Source organism: Phocoena sinus, chromosome 10 (assembly GCF_008692025.1).
Source record: "Phocoena sinus isolate mPhoSin1 chromosome 10, mPhoSin1.pri, whole genome shotgun sequence".
In the NCBI taxonomy this organism is placed as follows: Eukaryota; Metazoa; Chordata; class Mammalia; order Artiodactyla; family Phocoenidae; genus Phocoena; species Phocoena sinus.
The window spans coordinates 11,233,363-11,254,582 of NC_045772.1; positions in this window are offsets into that span (position 1 = coordinate 11,233,363).

The following is a 21,220-nucleotide window of genomic DNA, read 5'->3' on the forward strand; positions in this document are numbered from 1 at the left end:
CTACCTTCCCAAAAGCCCAGGTCAGAAGCCACCTCCTCCAGGAAGCCTCCCTGGTTCCCCCAACGAAGTTAGTGCTCACAAGTGCTTGTGTCATATTAGAGTGTGAAGGTTGGTTTATGCTTCCGTCTTCCCCTTTTCCTGGAGCTCTGGGCTGTACTTTCCTCATCCCCAGATCCCTGGGCCTACACGGGCCTGCCATAGCCAATCCTCCCTACAGGGCTGTCAACTAGAGTGAGCTTCACATTACAAACCTGATCACACCATTCCCTACTTAAACTTTAACTGCTTCACCCTGCACTTAGGAGAAAGTCCAAACTTCTAGTCCTGTCTGCCTCCAAAGTTCTGAACACCCTACTGGCTTCCCCAGCCCCCTCTCCCGGGCTGTTTCCTTCCCACACTGGCCTCTAGTCCATTTCTAAAATGTTCCAAGATGTTTTCTCCTCTGGGTCTTTGTGCATGCTGTTCCCCTGCTGGAATGTTCTTCCCTGTCTCCTTTAGGGCTCGACTTGGAAGTCACCTCTTTAGGGAGAACTTCCCTGAACACTCACCCTAAATATGTCACACTCTCTCTGATATTCTCTCCCATATCCCTGTACTTTTGCTTTAGAGCATCCGGAACTATTGTAACTTCATGTTTGTGTGTGTATTTATGTTTGACCACTGTCTTCCCAGCTAGCGCAGTGCCTAGCACATTGCAAGTGCTTACCCAATATTCAGGAGATGAACACAATGCTTCTAGCTGGTGATTCTGTGGCCCCTCTAACATGTCTGGCTATTGGATTCCGAGGGAGCTCTCCCTAGAAGTTCACAGCCACACCCAGGAACCCCCAACTGGTCACACACACACACACACACACACACACACACACAGACACTCATGCACCACAGATACAAAGTAGAAAGGCAGCAGGAAGAGGATATAGATGATGGAGAAACCGTGCCTTGTGCCATCACAGAATGGGCCCCTCTGACTCCCTCTGCCCCAAACCCATGCTGAATTAAGACCCCCCAGGACTGGGACAGGGTTCTGCGGAGACAAAGCTGGCTGGGTGGAGCCTGGAACCAGGACTTCCCACTGCAGTTCCTTTGTTATTTCCCAGACACAGGGACTGGGAATACGAGCCATTCTCAGGATCCCAAGGGCTGTCTGGCTCCAAGAATGAAGGGCAGCTGGGAGCCTGAAGCCCTTCCTCTGAACCTCGTCCCGCTCTATCCAGCCACCCCAAGGGACCTTCTGCCCCCAATAGAGTTCAGGGTGGAGGCAGAGTCCCCAGGAGGAAATATGCTCTGGGCCCAGTACTACAGTCCTGACCCAGTGAGGATCTCCCTCCCTCTCTTCAGGGCCAAAGGATCTTCTGAAACCAAGATCCTTTATGGACTCCTTGGGAGGCAGGGACTGCTTTGGAGAAGGACAGAAGAGAAGACAAGAAAGGAGAAAAATGGAGAGAGATACCCAATCAACAACTATTTACCAAGAAAGGCATTTAGAATATAGATATAAACTAACATGGCAGGGTGAACACAAGTTGAAATTTCCCATCCTACTCCAGGCATATAAAAACTGCTAGATAATAAATTTTTAAGTACTTTAAACACAGAGAGTCCAGCTCAAAAGCAAGAAAGTGTGATTTTAAGAGAGGGGAAATCTATACCAGTGAGAGGCACGCCACACCCAATGGGAAAACCGAGGGTGGAAATGGGTTCACAGGGCTGAGATTTTAATGCCTAATCTGGGACTAGGTCCAGGCTATAGGTCCTGCTCTGTTGGCAGGAAGTCAAATCTGCGCTCCCAGTGTGAAACTGAGTGTCAGAACCGACGAAAGGAATAGAACGTCTCAGCTATCAGCCTGGGGTCACTGCAGAAATTGAGATACTCTCCCAGGCCATGGGTGGAATGAGAGAGACATACACCAGATCAGAGCCTCAAGCCTGAGACGTGCACTGATCTAAGATCTAAGCTGCCCACACGGTATAGAATTCCCAAGCTGAAGCATTACATCAAAATACTTTGGAGTCCATGAGCCTGCAGAGCAATAATGAAACTGCCCTGTGGGCTCACAGACCAAAATTACAAATTGTGGAAAGAGCCTCTCCACTATGAAAGCTAGCTTATAGACCGAACGTACAGAAGAATTCACACCCAAAGAGCCAGAAATAATACAAACAATGACTCCGACCCAGTCACTGGTGTCTCAGGGTTCCGCTCACCTGGAGGATGAAACAACTAAATGAGCAGTAACAGGACAGGGTTACTTGTGGCAGACGTGGCCATTGTCTGTGAGTTCCAAGAGGTGCAAGCGCTGAGCCGTGGCTGGGGTCCAGGAGGGCATTGGCCTAGAGTTAGTCAGGAAAGACAGGGAGTGACAACAATTTTAGCCAGAAAGTATGATCCGGCACTGACGTGTGATTGTGTGTATCGTCATACGTGTATTGTTAAAAACACGTATTGTATATAAACATGTTTATAAACACGCACAAGTCTGTGTAGACACGTGTGCGTGTGTTTACGCTGTATCTATCCAAGCATGCGACGTGTACAGTAGTGACATGGTGAGTCTGAGAGGATGTATCTATTTATTTATTTATTTTAAAAAGTTTTATTGAGGTTGACTTACAATGTTGTGTTAGTTTCTGGTATACAGCAAAGTGATTCCATTTTATATATATACATACGTATTCTTTTTCAGATTCTTTTCCATTATAGGCTATTACAAGGTATTGAATAGAGTTCCCTGTGCTAGACAGCAGGTCCTTGTTGTTTATCTATTTTATCTTTAGTATGCATATATGTTAATCCCAAGCTCCTAATTTGCCCTCCCCTTCCTCTTTGGTAACCATAAGTTTGTTTTCTGTATCTGTGAGTCTATTTCTGTTTTGGAAATAAGTTCATCTGTACCATTTTTTTAGATTCCACGTATAAGTGATATCACATGATATGTGTCTTTCTCTGTCTGACTTACTTCACTTAGTAGGATCATCTCTAGGTCCATCCGTGTTGCTGCAAATGGCATTATTTCATGCTTTTTATGGCTGAGTAATATTCCATTGTGTATATATCCCACATCTTCATTATCCGTTCATCTGTCGATGGACATTTAGGTTGCTGCCATGTCTTGGCTATTGTAAATAATACTGCTATGAACACTGAGGTGCATGTATCTTTTCAAGTTAGAGTTTCCATCTTTTCTGGATATATGCCCAGGAGTGGGATTGCGGGATCATACGGTAACTCTATTTTCAGTCGTTTAGGGCACCTCCATACTGTCCTCCATAGTGGCTGCAGAGAGGATATATTTAAATGCTGGAATCTAAGTGGGCACAAAATGACCATAAACATGAATACATTTACAGCATGTGAACCTGGGTGAGCTAACATGTCCTTTTTCATCCTTTCTTTACTCATGTGTAAAACAGGCTTACCGAATGGCGTTGTAATAAGAATTAACAAGAAAAAAATGTGTGAAAAGTGCCTAGATGTGGGAATTTCTAAATCTTATTCAAAGTTTTCAATGTGTACGTGTGTGTGTGTGTGTGTGTGTGTGTGTGTGTGTGTGTGTGTGTGTAGGGTAGAACAAGCCCTCAAATTCACCTTCCCAGGTTTCTCAAGGTCTTCCCTCCCCATCCCCGGCCCCCTCCACCCCCAGAAGCCTCCCGTGGCCCTGACTCGGCGGTAGGGGGTCAGGGACAAGGATGTCCAGGGAAGGGCCAGGGGCCTGCGGTGGGCCAGTTCTTTCCCGCCCCAGCTCCTTCTCTCCCTTTCTTCTGTCCCTGCCCGTGGATCTGCTGAATATGGGTATTTTCCCTGTGGCTCCTCGTATACAGAACACTGCTGCTAATTTTACGCCCGAGCTCTGATACTGTGTAATTTGAGGCCAGACACTGTCAGCAGCGGGCTTCCGTCCCGCTGCCGCTGCGGTTCCCCGTGTCCCTCCGCCTCCACCACTGGTCTTCCGCTGCTGCTACTGCCGTAGGAGGAGAACGAGGCAGAGGAATAGCCAGGAAGGGAAGCCAAACCCTTCACACATTCCAGCAAAGCACATCTGTATCCAGCCTTTCTGGGTAGATACAAAGAAATGCCTGAAGTGACCTCCTGCATCTCGAGAACTGACTTGTGATAACCTCCCCCCTCCCCCTCCCCCCGCCACAGCCCCGTGAGTAAAACTCACACACAAGTCATCCAGCTGTCCGAATCGGTAGCTCCCGGTCCGGGCAGTAAAGCTCACATATTTTATTCCCAGAAGCATGCACGCTGGCCCTCCCTTCCCGCCAGGTTACTTTGAAGGTACACCCAAACCTAACAGCTCAGAGGTTTGAAGCACAGAATCAGGAGGAAGAAAACTGCTAGGGGCAGTCGGAAGCCAATGACAGTAAAGTGACATTCAGACAGTGGCAAAGAGGATGCAATATGAAAAATAAAGAGGCTCAAGGACCAAATGCCGGGGGCCACCCAGAGAAGGGGCATCGCTGCATTATGAAGGTTTACTAATATCCATTCATAACCACGTCTCCAAGGAAACTTTCACTACACTCAGAACATACCTGAGGGATTGCAAGAGCCTGAATGAGGACTGGATCTAAATGTCACCAAATGCACAGCCTTTTTCAAACCTTACTCATTCGGGTGCTGTGGGTGTGTGAGATAAAATGAGAAAACCTACCTCTGAGTAGCCATTTGTTGGGGCTAAGAGCTCCAGCTGCAGGAAAGGGAGCGTGGTGATGGTCAGGGGCTGGGGAGGAGGTGAGCAGCTTCTGCAGGACCAGGAGATGCTCCCAGAAGCCCATCATGGGAACGCAGTAAAAGCCTGCTGCCTGAATCAGTGACTCTCTTAGGGAAGAGAAGGGAAATCTCAGATTAGACTGAACAAGTTCCCTGGGGATCCCTCATGCCCTGAATTCCCCAGCCCTGACCCACACGTGTCTCTTTATAGTTTATGAGGGGAGCTTCACTGGACCTCCTCTCTGAGCCATAACGAGCCACCCTGGCAGGCCCTCAAGAGCAGTATTTGAAGACAGAGAGTGTGTGGGTGAGGCCACGTGTAGTGCCCTGCCCTCCTCTGTGACGCGCCAGCAGCAGAGCTGGGCCTGGAACTCAGGGGCCCTGGCTCTGGCACACACGAGCTCTGTGACCTCTCTGACCCTCAGTTTCCTTGTTCATTTTTCTAAATAGAGATAAAATTTGCTTCATAGGACTATTGCCTTATTCATTGAGCACCTTCTACATCCCAGACACCTACTGTGTGCTAAGTTCCAGATGAAAGTCATTGTTCTTGTGATACATACCTTCTGGAAGTGTGTTAAATAAGGTGGTTGAACGCCAAGCACTCAGTACAATGCCTGGCCCATGGAAGGTGGGCAGTAAATCACTGATGTTAATGTTATTACTGATGATCATTTCCTTAGTAGGTCTTGGTCCCTTCTTGGTCTATCTCTCCCTGCACACCTTGCTCCCCTCTGACTTAAAACTTATCACATCAAATTCTATTGTTTTCCCCATATATATCATCCACTATCACTGCACTTGAGTTGTGGAAACGGCTCTGCACTTAATCAAAATATTTACGGAAATAGACCACCAGGGGGCGCTGCGACCCAGAAGCCCAGTTCCCACTCTGCCTCGCTACCTAGAGGAAGAATGTCGTAAACCGCAAGAAAACCACCGGTCCGACCAGAGGGTCAAATTGTGTGAGAGAGCCTGGCAGAGCGCTGCCTGCTGGATCTCACAGCCTTCTCCAGACGGCCTCATCAGTCAGAATCTGAGCAGGATTCATGAGAAGATGCTCCCTGAGGCTTAAGGATCCTGAATCTCCTCTCCGTTGATCATAAGTATGATAACGGCCAAGATGCTCTGAGTTTACTGTTTAACTAACCCTCCACCATAAAATTGCAGGAGTGAGGCTTCCCTGGTGGTGCAGTGATTAAGAATCCGCCTGCCAATTCAGGATACACCGGTTCGAGCCCCGGTCTGGGAGGATCCCGGGTGCCGCGAAGCGGCTAGGCCCGTGCACCACAGCTACTGAGCCTGCGCTCTAGAGCCCGCGAGCCACAACTACCTGTGCACCTGTGCACCTAGAGCACGTGCTCTGCAGCAAGAGAAGCCACGGTGGTGAGAAGCCCGTGCACCCAGTGAAGAGTGGCGCCCGCTTGCCGCCACTAGAGAAAGCCCACGTGCAGCAACGAAGACCCAACACAGCCGCCCGCCCCCCCCCCCCAAAAAAATTGCAGGAGTATATGAGTTAGCACTTGCAAAGCCCTTACAACAGTATCTGGCTCGTAAAGCAGCTCAGTGCATGTTGGCTCTGATTATTGCTACTTAATCCTCACACCGACCCCATAAAGTAGGTCATATTTTTATCCCCACTCTGAAAATGAGGAAACCGAGGCTCTATGGGATTAGGAAACTGAACCAAAGTGACCTAGAGGGTGAGCTGCAAAGGAAGATTTTGACCTTAAATCTGGCTGACTCCAAACCCACACTGTTAATAACGGTGCTGTACTGGCCCATTCATTCACTTATTCATTCCACAAGCATTTAGCAACCACTCTTCACAGGTAGAAAGGATAGAGAGATGAATCTGGCACAGGTGCTGCCTTCAGGGGTCTCACACTCCTGCTGAAGTACACATGTAAATATGCATGCATGCATACACACCTGCACACACATACACAGACGTGTGTACACACGCACACATGGACACACACACACACACACATGCGTGCATGCCCACACATTACACGTGCATACAGAACAAAGCACAATACGGGGAGAAACCAGGAGATACACGTTAAGAATCCGGTTTCCCTGATTCCATGCCCAATGCTGTCTTCAGCCCCCAGGGGGTTGCAAACACAAATGTCTCCAGGGACCTGGCAGGTATCCTCAGTTTCAGATGGAGCCAGGGTGGAAAGGCAAGGGGGTGGGCAAGCTGTGGCTTAGGGTCTGCCTTCCATGCCATCACCTTCTGGCACAGAACTCCAAAAGACTCCAAGATTTCTAAATTTGAACCTGGCCTTCCTGCTTGCCATGAAGGTCTGCTTGTCAAGGTAGAAGGGCAGGATTGTTTTATTTGCGGTTTGTTGGCCCGTTCTGCAGCCTTATGTATTTAGACACATGGTACACGGGCCTCCATTTGTCCTACGGCTCCAGTCCCCATAGTGTTGGGGTCCGTAAGTAGGGCAGAGGGACTTGTAGGCCACAGTTTTCCTCTGGATTTCTTTCAAAGGGGAGAGAGAATCCATGAGAGTGTTTTTAAAAAAAGAGTGATGTAATATGATTAACTTTTTAAAAAAAATTTATGGCTGCATTCGGTCTTCGTTGCGTGCGAGGGCTCTCTCCGGCTGTGGCGAGCGGGGGCCACTCTTCCTTGAGGTGCGCGGGCCTCTCATTGCAGTGGCCTCACGGGCTCTAGGCGCGCAGGCTTCGGTAGTTGTGGCACATGGGCTCAGGAGTTGTGGCTCGCAGGCTCTGGAGCGCAGGCTCAGTAGCTGTGGCTCACGGGCTTAGTTGCCCCATGGCATGTGGGATCTTCCCCGGATCAGGGCTCGAACCCGTGTCCCCTGCATTGGCAGGCAACTCCCAACCACTGCTCCACCAGGGGAGCCGTGATTAATGTTTAAAAGATCCCTTTGTCTGCTACTTGGACGGTGGCTCACGGGAGGTGGCCTTGGAAGTAAACAGACTATGTGCCTAACACATAGTCTAACAGCATTGTTTTTAAGAATTAGCTTTATCGAGGTATAATTTGCATACGATAAAACTCACCAACTTAAAGTGTAATTCAATGGGTTTTGACAATTATGTAACCATCACATCACAATATAGGAGATTTCCATTATTCCTAAAAGGTCCCCTAAAAGATTGTGCCCCTTTGCCATCAGTCCCCTGCCTTCCCCACCCCAGGCCCCGACAACCACTGACCTGTTTTCTATCATTCTATTTTGCCTTTTCTCAAATTTCATACAAAAGGAATTAATTATAGAGTACGTAGTCTTTTGTCTCTGGCTTTTTTCACATGGTATAATTCATCAGAGTTGGTGTGTACATCAGTAATTTATTCTTTTTATCGCCAAGTAGCAGTCTATTGTATGAATATACCACAATTTGGTATCTATTCACAAGTTGATGGACATCAGTGCTGTTTCCAAGTTTGGGGTTATTAAAACAAAACTGCTACAAACATTCACGTACAAAGGCTTGTGTGGACATGAGTTTTCATCTCTCTTGGGTAAATATCTAAGAGTGCGGTGCTGGGTCGTATGGTAGGTGCATATTTAACCTTCTAAGAAAACCATTTTAGAAAGTGGTTGCAGCATTTTGCATTCCCTGCAGCCAGCCAACAGGAGGCATATATGTTCAACGTTCCAGATCCACGGTGGCTCAGAGACGGGGGCACCGGATTTGTAAAGACCAGGGGTCTAAATGCGTCCGTAGCCTGTGGGCTAGTTATTATCTCCTCTTAGCTCCAAACCTACCCTTCTGTGCTCAGCTTTCTTGAGCTGGGGTTGGGTCTCCAAACCACATTTCTGCTTTGCCAACTGAGTCCCAGTAATCTCTGCCACTAGGGGGCACTAGAGGGAAGCCGGAAGGATGGAGAGTAGACAGGCATTTATTCCTTTATATTTGTTCACAGTACCCAGCAGTGCTGCCCTGGAAGCCGTAGGTGGTCCCAGTAACAATCGATTCTAGTTTCTAGTTTTTTCCACATTCCCAGTATGAGGCTCACCTCATCCCCTCCGCAGTGATCTGAAGTTCTGAGTTCCAGCTACCTAAGGCCTCTTCTCCAAGCTTCTAAGGCACCAGCAGCAGCCGGGCAAAAACACCCCCTCCACCATCTCCCTCCTCCAAGCTTCTAGGTTGTGACAACCCTACTCTCTTTCTCCTGTTCCCATGGTCGTAGGAAGCAGTTACTATCTAGTTACCTCAGTGTCCCCTTTTGCCTTGTCAGTCTTCTGAGATCTGTTCAACCAATTCCCTATATTAAATTCTCACTGCTAAAATAATTTGTCTGCTGTTTCCCCAACACCCAGCCAGCCTCGCAGGCCACAAGTCTACCTCCCAGCTAGAATGTCCCCAGGGAAGCAGGATGGTCAGGTAGGAGGAGCCTCGTGCAGGGAGCAGAAGGACGGGCCCTTGGACAACTCACCTAACCACTCTGACCATCAGTTTCTTTATCTGTAAAAAGCACCGAGCTAGAGCCTGATCTAATTGAGGGCTCAATAAATATTTGAGGAAGGAAGTGGGGGAAGGAGGCATTTTGTATTAGTTACAGACACCTGCTCAGTTTGGGCATGTTACAAATTTTATTCCAATATCTTACAGGGAATGCAAATTCCTCTCCCTCCTCACTCTGTGCTTTTGTTCTTGACTACAGAATGTTCTAGAATCCATGTTCCCCTTCTTCCTTTGGTAATAAAGTCCAAAGGAAGTTGGGCTGGACTCGTGTCCCCCTGGTAAGGGTACCATTTCCCAATCTACCTTGTAGCTACACGTGACCACGTGACCAAGGGCTGGTCAGTGGGATGGGAGGGGAAGCTATGGGCACGACTTCTGGGCTGTGCCCTCAAAGGAAGAAGGCGTATCCTCCACTTCCCTCCTCCCCTTCCTGCTGGCTGGAGAGGCCCAGAGTAGCGAATGGTTGAACAGCAAAGGCGAGGGAGCTTGGGTCTTTGACCCATGCTGCACAACTCATATTCAGCCTGTTCATGAGAAAGAAAGAAATCTCTGTTGTGTTCAAGCCGCTGACATTTTGACCTTCGTTTACAGCAGCTGAGCCTGTGTCCGACTTCACGCATTACAGCAGTGCTGGCAAACGTGTTTTGTGAAAGGGCCAGGTAGTAAATATTTTAAGCTTTGCAGGGCGCCGTTCTTGGTCAGTCATAACTACTGGATTCTGCTGTCACAGCGTGAAAGCAGCCATAAACAATAAATAATTGAATGGGTGTGGCCGGCTTCCAATACAACTTTATTTACAAAAAGAGGCCACAGATGCGGCCCTTGGTCTGTACTTTGCAGATCCCTGCAGCAGACTTAAGAACCAAGAGTCTCCCTGATAACAGTTCACAGAGGCTCTCCTAAGAGCCGAGGAGAGCTCAGGTGGGGATGATGCCCAGCAGCTGCCCAAGTGCTTGTCCTGCCCCCACCCAAGTTCACCTCCTTCCTGGGAATCTACTTCTGTTTCTTGGTGCCACTATGATGCCACTGCCTTTCATTAAAACTCTGCCCCAGAAAAGAAGGGCTCCTCTGACTGTGGTCTGTACAGCCTGGCGATGTTGGTAATTGATGTTGTTTAATGATTCCATTTATTTTTTCACATTTTTTTGATTGAGGTAGAGTTGATTTATAATATTATATAAGTTTCAGGCATATAACATAGTGAACCGTGCTTTTTAAAGGTTATCCTCCATTTATGGTTATGATAAATGATTGGCTATATTCCCTGTGCTGTACAATATACTTTTGTAGCTTGTTTATTTTATACATAGTAGTTTGTACCTCTTCATACTCTATCCGTATCTTGCCCTTCCCCCTTCCCTCTAACTTGACTTTCTTAAGGCACCAAAAGGGAAGCCTCCCTCGCCCAGGCTCTCCCTCCAGCCCCAGCACCCAGGGCATGTTCTCCTCCTGTTTCCTGCCTTTTCTGTATCCTACAGATCAACTTGGCTTCTCTCCATGCCTTCTCCCCACTTTCCTCCCACTGCTGTGACTCTAGGGCTTTACCTCATCCTTTTAATTCTCTGCATCACCTAAGCTGGTCAAAGACTTTCCCTGAAGGCTGGGCGGCCTCTCTCTCTAGCTCCTGGGAGTTGGGGGTCTCTATCAGATCGTCTTCTAGACTTTCCACCTCTTGCTGCCGAAGATTATGTACCACGAGCACATTCAGGTCAAGGACTGTGTCATATTCATCTATGAATCTCCAATGTCCAAAGCAGGACCAACAGGAGTTGGTGGGAGAGAGGAGGTGAAGAAGGGGCACAGCAGGTGAGGGGCTTGCAGCCGGCTGGGACTGAGCTTCCGGTCCCAGGAACTCCCCTCTCCCTGGGCCAGGCTGGGACCCTGGTGACCGAGGTAGTACGTTTCCTCTGCCTCATGGCTCTGCCTTCTGTGTTAAAAGAAGCGCTTCCTCTCTCCTAGCCCACAACGTGCAAGAGCTTCCCAGAGTGCCCCGCCGCCCCGGAAATGTACACACAGGAATCGGACAGCTTTGCAACAGGAGGTCCTAGAAATTCTGTAACCGCCCTTCCATCCTCTCCCCCTTTGGCAATCTGCTCCCACCCCTGAGTCCCCGGGACCTCCTGCCAGAGTGGCCGGTACTGCTCTCGGTGCATCCACCTCAGGCCTTACATAGGGCCCCTTCTCCGGCCTTGGCCTCTTCTGATGCCCACGAAGCAGCCTTGGTTCCCTGGCACCGCCTCTCCAGCATCTCCTCCTGGTCTGGGGGCTCCATCCCAGACTCCGCAGCATCTACTTCCTCAGCCCCCTTCTCACCCTTCACACTCTCTCTGGCTGTGGGTTCCATCCACTCCCCGGCCTCATTCCCCACCTCTCCCAACTCCAGCCCACATTGCAGGTTGGTCCCCGAGCATGTATACAGCTTCTCTGCTTGACCAACTCCCACTTCTCCTGAAAGACTCTATGTACCATCTACAGGAAATGTGTCGCAAGGATTAGAAATGTGGTACCTCCTGGCACACAGTAGGTGCTTCAGATGACGAGGTTATGATTGTTATGTGTAGGGGACCCTAGAGCCCTGGGGGTGCTGGCAACAAGCATGGTTACTGCTTTCATCAGATCCCAGCGTGGGCTTAACCTTCATAATGACATTTGATGCTCTGACCACTCCAACCAGTGTAGTGGTGAGAGGAGGGGTCATCCTTTCCCCATTTCACTTAATGGCAGGATCTAGACCTTCTCCAGCCCCCAAGCCTGATTCTTTCCAAGAGTCCACTTCTTCTAGAAAGAGGAGGAAGAGGGGCCTTATCTCTACTACCCTGCAGCCATACCCTTCCAGCCCTACCCCAGCCCCCTTGGGCCCTGCAGTGTCCCATGTGGGGAATGGGTCTGCCCCTCATTGCCCCCCAAACCACATTTACAGGCTTCCATGGAAGGGTGGAAGGTGTGGACCTGACCAGAGGGGTGAGAGGCTCCTCGCTGGCTCTCTGTCTTGGGCCAGATGCATGGCCAACTGCAGGAATCTTCTCCCATGGATGATCCTTCCTTTCCAACTCTCTTCCCCACCCAGTGGCTCTGACTGCATCTGTTACTTCTTTTCGTGGACGTGTCACCGTTTGAACAAAAGATGCAGACACTTATTTCACAACAAGGAAGAAGACTTTGAGGGATGCATTGGAGGTTAATGCACTGAGTCCTTGCACACCTGAAAAGGTCTTCATTCCATCCTCATGCTTGTTTGGGCTTAGCTGGATAGAGACTTGTTTGTTGAAAATCATTTTCAACAGAATATCAAAGGCAGTTTTCCATTGTTTTCTAGCATCCTGTGTAGGTCTTGGGAAAAACAGAAATACCAACTCCATTCTTATTTTTGTTTCAATGGATTAAAACTTTTTTTTTTTAATTTGGAAGCTTTGGGGACCTTCTCTTTATCTCCGGTCCAGTCTTCTGAGGTTACACGATGATGTTTGTGGTGTGGATTATTTCTTGTCCATTTTACTAGTTCCCAGTAAACCTTCTCAATCTTCAGTGTGTGGAAATTTTGTTTCTTTGATAATTTTCTTTGCTTTCTCTCTCTGTCTTTAATTCTTCTAAGTCAAATGTTAGACCTCCTGAGCTGTTTTTCTAAGTCTGTTTTTCCCCCTCATATTTTCCATCTCCATGTCTTCCTGTTATACCCAAAAGATATTTCTGTGACTTATCTTCCAAAGCTGCTACTGAAATACTTATTTTAGCTACCTTATGTTAAATTTCAAGATCTCTCTCTTGTTCTCTGATTGTTCAGTATTTTCCTATTCTTGTTTTATGAATTGTATCCGTCAGCTTTTGCTGTGTAACAAACAACCACAAAAATCGCAGTGGCACATAGCAATAAGCAACTTATTTTTGCTCATACATCTGTGGCTTGACTGGAGTCATTCTGATCCAACGAATCATTCTTTTTTTTTTCACCACGCTACATGGCTTGTGGGATCTTAGTTCCTCAACCAGGGATCAAACCTGGGCCTCAGCAGTGAAAGTGTGAAGCCCCAACCACTGGACTTCCAGGGAATTCCCCAATGATTCATTCTTGAGTCCAATCTAGTGGGACAGTGCTTCTTCCAGTTTCTTTTTCTTTTATCATTTTAGTCTGGTATCTCTGTTTCACATGGGTGGTTTTCCTCACGTGTCTAATGTTCTTTGGTTATTCATTAGTATTTAAGACAAATGCACTAAGAAGGCTGATCAGAAGCTCTGCAAGTGTGGGTGATGGCATGTGCATTGACAGGTGTCTATTTGGGTGTCAGGGCAGGGAGGCAGCTATGTTGTTGGGAACCCTCACAAAGATAGCATGTATAAGTCTGTTTCTCTAGTAAATTTTCCAGTACTTATCTTGCAGCTGACCTATGATTGCAATGTAGGAGTGGGCAAGTGTGGACTGGGGGTGAGAGGATATAGGGAGGATGTTCTGACCACTCAGAATGTAAAATTCCAATTAATACCATTTTCAGCCCTGGGTCTGGTCCCTGTCCTCTGCCATGCTGGTGGCTTTGGTGTCCTGAGAGTCTCCCCTCCACCATCTCCAGAGAATAAATCTCCTGCAGGAGGCTCAAGGGTAAGCCCCTGCCTACTGGCTCTCAACTCGCCCCATCATCCCCTCCACCTGCGCCCCTAAAGTCCCGGTCCTTGTTGGGGTCCTGGAGGCTCACTCGTTTTCCTCTCACTGGAGTCCCCTTCTGTGTGCTCTGGTTTCTGCTGCCTTCTAAATATGTTACCATCATTCCAAACAAATTCCTCTTCTAAAAGTGTGTTGCAATCTCTCATCTCTCAATGCACCCTCTCTATTCCCTTTGTCCTTGTGGGATTACACTGTTTATATTTTTTTCTCTATAACGACAGCTCGTGCTCAGGAGGGAGGAGAATCCAACACTGCTACCTTTTTTCTACAAAGTAGTTTATTGCTTTTTGTGTTTATAAACCTCTTTCATCCAGACTTTGCCCCGGGGGCCTCTCTAGTAACAACACAAAAATTAATCAAGGTATTTTCCTGAACTAAGAAGTCATCATCTGTTACCAACTCCTCCAGGAATGAAGCATAACAGGCATTTAACAAATTGGCAATGCATACTGTTTTCTTTCATAGATGAGGAAACTGCAGTTTGGAGAGGGGAAAGAATTGCCCAGGTCACAGAGCTGAACTGGGACTTGAGTTCCGTCCTTCTCATTTTAGAGTGCCTGCTGCTTCCCCTACACCACATGGCCTGGGCCCCAGAGCGCTCCTCGATGGAGAACTCAGATGCAGGGGCCACACACAGACCAGGTGCTTTACCTGGCTCATTCAGCACTGCCGGCCGCGACGGTCCCCGTTTATACACAAGGAAACTGAGACTCGCCAGAGTGACAAACTGCACATCCTCAAAGGGCAGTTCCCCTCCACGAAGGGCTGACTTCAACGATTTTCTGATGCTTCTTTTACAGACATTTCTAACTTTGTCACAAATTCAGAGATGATTTCCCAACAGACCCAGCTTAGGCATCCAACAAGCATCGGGTGCCATGGAGACCGTGAAGCAACAGAACCATAGGAGAGGGTTTCCCTTTGGAGACTGTCATCCGCCCTGGCCTGAGGAGACCCAGAGGCCTGGAGAGGCTGAGTACCTGGTACAAGGTCACTGGCTCCCATCAATCCAAGAGCTCTCGATTCTCACCATATGAGAGAAAACACCCTTCATTCTTAAATGCAGTGACTAAAGTGTGTCTCAAAAGCTAATCCAATTTGCAGACCTATTTGGGTGGAGGTCTCAGGTGGTGAATCATTGTTTTACATGCCCCCCTGCTGTTTGTGTAGCATGTGTTGGGGACGGGTGAGGGGAGCCGGCTGGGAGCTCCCTGGCCCCCATCCTGAGTGTGTGGCCCCCAGCCGAGGGACTTTTAGGCTAAAGAACCAGGCCAGATGGGTGTCCGCAGTGCCATGTGGGGAGGGAGGACTTCCAAGCCCTGTGGACTAACTCTGGGAAAAAAATGGGTCACCCTAATGCTGTACAGTCTTCAAAATAAAAGTCTCCAAATAGTAATGGGCTGGAGGTGGCCACAGAGCAATTGGGCAAGGAAGCTGGGGAGAGGGGAGGAAACAGGGCCAGGGATGGGGAGGGAGCTTTCCAGAGAAGCAGGCACAGCTGTGCCATTGTCAAAATATTGATATGCTTCTACACCAGTCAGTTAAAAAGCACTGCCCCTTGGTGCCTGTGCACTGCCCCCCCTTCCCAACACTCCCCCCGGAATTCTGGAGCCTCCTCACAATGCGGCAACTAAAGGGTTAACACCTGGTATATCAGGTGGCCTCCAGGACACTGCTTCGGACCAGACAAGTGGTGACAGATTTTGAAGAGGACCCCTGAAAAAATAATGACATTAACTGACACGGATGCCACGCTGGCTTAGAGCATTCGCTCTCTGCATTAGCCCATGGGCACCTCCATGGACCAAGGAGCCTCTGCCGTGTGCCAGGCCCTGTGCTGGGCCCTGGGGAGTCAGGCAGGATGGAGGTGCAGCTCAAAGTCAAGTGAGGCTCAGAGACCTGGGAGTTGGTTCATTTGGCTGCAAATAGAGCAGAAGCGGAGAGAGAGGCGAGGCGAGGCGGAGAGGTCAGCAGGGGACAGACCAAGGAGGGCTTTAAAAGCCAAACGAAGGAGACTGAACTTTATCCAGCAGCCCAGGAACACCTGGGGAGGGATCTGAGCAGGGGAGGGACCGGATGGGATGTGCGTCTTACCTAGAACATCAGGGAAGCCAAGGGAAAGATGCGGGGAGCAGGGCAAGACGAGAAGCTGGAAGACTGGGCAGTAGCCTGAGTCTGTATCTAGGGGAGGGTCTGAGGAGAAGGACAGACAGAAGGCAGGATCCCAAGATCCCTGGCTGATTCCATACAGCCACACTGTGTATGGAGCAAGGTTCAATATCATCCCCATTTGAAACGTTGAGAATGTTGGGGCTGCAGAACAATAAAAGTAGCCCACCTATATGGCGTGCTTGCTGTGTGTTCTAGCACTGCTCTAGGGGCTTTACACGTAAAGTACCAATAAGGTATCTATTCCTATGATTCCCATTTTACAGATGAGGAAGCCAAGGCAAAGGGTCAGTAACTGGTTCAAGGTCATGCTGCTAGGAGGCAATGTGAGAAGAGGAGAAAAGTCAGAGACTCATGCTGGCTTTGAAGAGATGTGAATTCATTCTGTGTGTCGTTAAAAGGAAATTCCAGGTAGAAGAGAAGGAAATGCCAGCTCCATATAAAGCATGTTCTAACAGGACAGGCTGCCTTGTGAAGCGGTAAGCTTTTGGTCAAGTGCAGTGAGGGGGTCCCTGTAGGGTGAACCACCTGGAGCAGAGGGACATCCTGAGAGGGGGCTCTGGATCCAGATGAACTGGGTTCAAATCCTAGCACGCTACCTTCCAGCTGAGTGACGTTAGAAAGTTACTTAGCCTCATTGTGACTCAGTTTCGTCATCTATAAAATGGGGCTAAGAGTAGTGTTTGTCTCCTAGGGTGGTTAAATGAGTTAATACATGAATTAACCCACCATTACCAGCAGCCTCATCACCTGAAACCGAGCCCCTCTAAAACCAACTTCCCTTCCCGAGTTCATGATTGCTGTCTCTACCCAAACCCTTTCTTGCTCCCTCTGACCTCAATCTTGTGCGAACTGAACGCTAATCAACCGGAGTCAGATGACTAAAATTGCTGTTGTTGATAACATCGTCGATGTACCAAAATTGCTGTTGTAGACATCATCATTAACATACAAACTCAGGTTGTTTGTCCAGGGAAGGATGGGTTAACAGGCCCTGAGCCATGGACCACCTGGCCAGAGAATCGTAAACCGGAGACATCCTGACTCCTGAGACTATGATTAAGAAATGTCAGAAGATGACGATTCATCCCAGCTTCTTTGTTCTTCTCCTTTAAAAATACCCCCGACTCAAAGACCAAGTTGGAGGGGATCTGAGACTTGTCTCCTACTCCTTTGCTTGGCGCCCTGCAATAAACACTTACTTTGCTGCAAACACCCACTGTCAGTGTTTGGCTTTTTGCATCTCGGGCACAAGAGCCCTTGCTTGGTATCAACATCGCAGGGTTGCAGGGTGGCAAATGGCACTGAGCCCAGGAAAGTAGGCCAAGAGCTAGTTAGTGAGGGACCCAAGAAAAGCAGGCTTTCTCTGGATTCTCTTGCGTGACAGGCTGCGAGCAGGTTCCAAACACCGGGAGATGAGCTGAGCAAAAGACATGCCTAAATTCATGTCCTCTTTGTGTGTACTTCTCAGCTGCTCTCCCTTGGGGTTCAGTGAAGTCTTTTGACAGTTTCAGGATGATTCTGCCTGAATTCCAAGGATAAATGTAGGAAGGAGTTTGTGTCCCTGGTTGTGCTGGAACATTAAGGGATCACAGTGTCCCCTTCCCAGCTCTTGAGGCCAGAGTAAAGGTGATGACAGATCCAGACTCCAGGGAAGACCCTGTCCAATGCCTGTGAGGAAATTGCACTTTCTGTGCTCCACCTTCGTCTCGCTATGCTCGCACTCTTCCTGTCAGGGTTGTAAAAAAAAACCAGGAGGAAGGAGACAGCTCAGTAAGTCATATGAGAAGATCTGTTTCAGCTCTTCATTATGAAGAGTTCTTTCTGATGCAAAATGGACAAAAACGCAAAAAAGAGGGCTTCCCGGGTGGCGCGGTGGTTGAGAGTCCGCCTGCCGATGCAGGGGACGCGGGTTCGTGTTTTCCCTTCTGCTGGCTGTTCTCCTGAGCGTCACCTGGCCTCACATCTGCACCCTAGCAATGGCCCTTCATCTCCGCGGCATCACTTGTTACCATCTCCGGGTTTTCCCAGCACCCAAAACTAGCCCTACTGTATTTCCTTCAGATCCCAGAGCCAGCGGGCGAGTGTCCCTTCTCAGGGGTTCAGATCTCAGTTCTCCAGGGTCCCGTCTATGAACCTCTAGGTTGTAAGACCTGTCTAAACAATTCCCTCTAGTAAATTCTCTCTATTAAAACAACTGTGCTTTCTCCTTTTTGGCTGGACCCTGGGTGAGGCACTAGGTAGATTTGATTTGGGGCAGTAACCATTCTTTAGACCCCAGTCTTGGGAAAAAAAGAAGAAGAAGAGAAGGGGAAGGAGAAGGAGGAGGAGGAGCAAGAGGATCAAGCTGCCTTTTTTGCAATTTTTTTTCGTTTTTTTTTTTGCGGTACGCGGGCCTCTCACTGCTGTGGCCTCTCCCGTTGCGGAGCACAGGCTGCGGACGCGCAGGCTCAGCGGCCATGGCTCACGGGCCCGGCCGCTCCGCGGCGTGTGGGATCTTCCCGGACCGTGGCACGAACCCGTGTCCCCTGCATCTGCAGGCGGACTCTCAACCACTGCGCCACCAGGGAAGCCCAGTGCATTTTTAATTTGGATAGAAATCACCAAATTTCCCTCCTAAAAGGGAAATTTACATTTCCTCTCCTCATTGCCATTGCTGGATAGGATCATACTTTAAAGTTCTTGCCAATCTGATAAAAAAAAAAAAGCATTTCATTTTGATTTGTGTTTCCTTTATGGCTGATGAGACTGCGCAGAACTTAATACATTTATTAGCCGCCTGTATTTCTTTCCCTTTTACCGTCCTGTGTGTGCTCAGGACCCTTTGCTCCTATCAGATTGTTCATCATTTTCTCATTGGTTATGAGCTCTTTGTAAAGCAGCACCAATCAGCTCCTTTTCTATTGTGCGTGTTGCAAATATTTTTCTGTCCATTTTGTTGTTTGCTTTTTGATTGTATATATATACATTTTTTTTTTTTTGCCTCGCAGAAGTTCTACATTTTCCTCCAGTCACATTTTTCCATCCATTTATTTATGGTTTCTGGGCCGCCTGGTGGTTTTAGAGCTGTCCTTCTCCTTGTTAGCAGGTTGCTCTGGGTTGCTCAGTGACTCAGTGACTGGCTCCATCCCTGTGCTCACCCTCCACCACCCCTACGCAGGGATGCTCCCCCTGAGAAGATTCAGCGAATGCAGCCCCTTGGCCTGCTTTGCTCGGGGAGGCCCCCTGCCTCCACCTTCGCGGCGAACTTCGGGATGCATCGGCTTTGCTTCTCCCCTGACATCCAGCTCCTTTTAAGGAGCTGTGCCTCTTATATGTTCCTTAATCCGCCAACTAAATTTACCAGCTCTTGCTTACAGCCAAGGCATCAGCTAAATTAAACTTTGGAGTCGTGAACACAGTGTGTCAGATGCACCCCAGTGAGGAGTGATGAGAGTAGCCACGCCCCATCTGTCCTGAGGGCTGAGGGTCAAGCCCTGCCTCCTGGCACCTCCCTTCATTCAGAAATGCCACTGTGGTCGGGCTCCCCCCCACCTTGAGCATCCCTAGCGCAACCATGACTACGCCCTGACCAATTTCAGATACTTAGACTCCACCTTTACTTTCACCTACGTTGGTGGCCCCAAAAGATGGGCATGTGTAAAATATCTTGAGGAGGACCTTCAAGATGGCAGAGGAGTAAGATGTGGAGATCACCTTCCTCCCCACAAATACATCAAAAATACATATACATGTGGCAGAAGACCTCAGACTTCCCAAAAGCTGTGTGGCTGACAGGGTCTTTGTGCTCCGGCCAGGTATCAGACCTGAGCCTCTGAGGTGGGAGAGCCGAGTTCAGGACTTTGGACCACCAGAGACTTCCTGGCGCTACGTAATATCAATCGGCAAGAGCTCTCCCAGAGATCTCCGTCTCAACGCTAAGACCCAGCTCCACTCAACCACTAACAAGCTCCAGTGCTGGACCCCCCGTGCCAAACAACTAGCAAGACAGGAACACAACCCCACCCATTAGCAGAGAGGCTGCCTAAAATCAGAATAACATACCACCCCGAAACATACCACCAGACGTGGTCCTGCCCACCAGAAAGACAAGATCCAGCCTAATCCACCAGAACACAGGCACCAGTCCCCTCCACCAGGAAGCCTGCACAAGCCATGGAACCAACCTTACCCACTGGGGACAGACACCAAAAACAACAGGAACTATGAACCTGCAGCCTGCAAAAAGGAGACCCTAAACACAGTAAGTTAAGCAAAATGAGAAGACAGAGAAATACGCAGCAGATGAAGGAGCAAAGTAAAAACCCACCAGACCAAACAAATGAAGAGGAAATAGGCAGTCTACCTGAAAAAGAGTTCAGAGTAATGATAGTAAAGATGATCCAAAATCTTGGAAATAGAATGGAGGAAATACAAGAAACATTTAACAAGGACCTAGAAGAACTAAAGAGCAAACAAACAGTGATGAACAACACAATAAATGAAATTAAAAATTATCTACAAGGAATCAATAGCAGAATAACTGAGGCAGAAGAACGGATAAGTGACCTGGAAGATAAAATAGTGGAAATAACTACCGCAGAGCAGAATAAAGAAAAAAGAATGAAAAGACTTGAGGACAACCTCTGAGACCTCTGGGACAACATTAAATGCACCAACATTTGAATTATAAGGGTCCCAGAAGAAGAAGAGAAAAAGAAAGGGACTGAGAAAATATTTGAAGAGATTATAGTTGAAAACTTCCCTAATATGGGAAAGGAAACAGTCAATCAAGTCCAGGAAGTGCAGAGAGTCCCATACAGGATAAATCCAAGGAGAAACATGCCAAGACACATATTAATCAAACTATCAAAAATTAAATACAAAGAAAAAATATTAAAAGCAGCAAGGGAAAAGCAACAAATAACACACAAGGGAATCCCCATAAGGTTAACAGCTAATCCTTCAGCAGAAACTCTGCAAGCCAGAAGGGAGTGGCAGGACATATTTAAAGTGATGAATGGGAAAAACCTACAACCAAGATTACTCTACCCAGCAAGGATCTCATTCAGATTCAATAGAGAACTTAAAACCTTTACAGACATGCAAAAACCAAGAGAATTAAGCACCACCAAACCAGCTTTACAACAAATGCTAAAGGAACTTCTCTAGGCAGGAAACACAAGAGAAGGAAAACACCAACAATAACAAACCCAAAACAATTAAGAGAATGGTAGTAAGAACATATA